The sequence below is a fragment of the Protomyctophum bolini genome, assembly GCF_963924005.1.
Source record: "Protomyctophum bolini genome assembly, chromosome: 22".
NCBI classification, from domain to species: domain Eukaryota; kingdom Metazoa; phylum Chordata; class Actinopteri; order Myctophiformes; family Myctophidae; genus Protomyctophum; species Protomyctophum bolini.
The window spans coordinates 16,380,586-16,381,317 of NC_137883.1; positions in this window are offsets into that span (position 1 = coordinate 16,380,586).

Consider the following 732-nt stretch of genomic DNA (forward strand, 5'->3'; position numbering starts at 1 on the left):
CTTGACGTCGTAGCCTATAGGTGCAGTGGCTCGATCGAAAACAGGCAATGCAGATGTTATCCACAATATCCAGTTGGCTATGATTTTTTGTAAAAGCCTAACGCACATAACCTTGGTGCCTAAATCAGGGTTCAAGAAATGGCGTAAATCTAGCATATAGGCTCGGTTTCCTTTTGATTGATAAGGGCTAATTGCCACAGGAAAGAAAATAGCCTATCCTTCGTTTCAAGTCGAGGCAGTGTGGCGCGTGACCGAAATTCGCAACGAAGTGACAGGAGTGGTGCTGATGCTGATGATGCAGCCAGGGGCGCGCGCGTCGCCTCGGCAAGTTAAAGATGCTCGACAGCCAAAAAGCAAGGTCACAGCAACCTTTCCAATAGTAGGCTTAATAGGCTACACCTTCAACACGTGTCATTAAATAGTTTTGTCCAAATGCTCAACTAGTCTATCAAAGCAGAACTGTGGCATTGCGGAGGACAGCAATTTCCCCACACAGCATTGTCTCTGTGTTTTCCAAGTTTACAAAATCATAAGCTAGACTTTTATTTTTTGTTATGTCATATATGGAAATTTGACAGATGCCAGATCATAGCTTACCCGCAATTTCCACCAGATGGACTACAATTTAATGTAAAATAATAATATGCTTGTAGACTATAGCTATTTTTGCACGAGATGAAGCATAAATGCTTAAGTCATGGTTAATGGAGTGCAATCCCTTATACGGTTCAG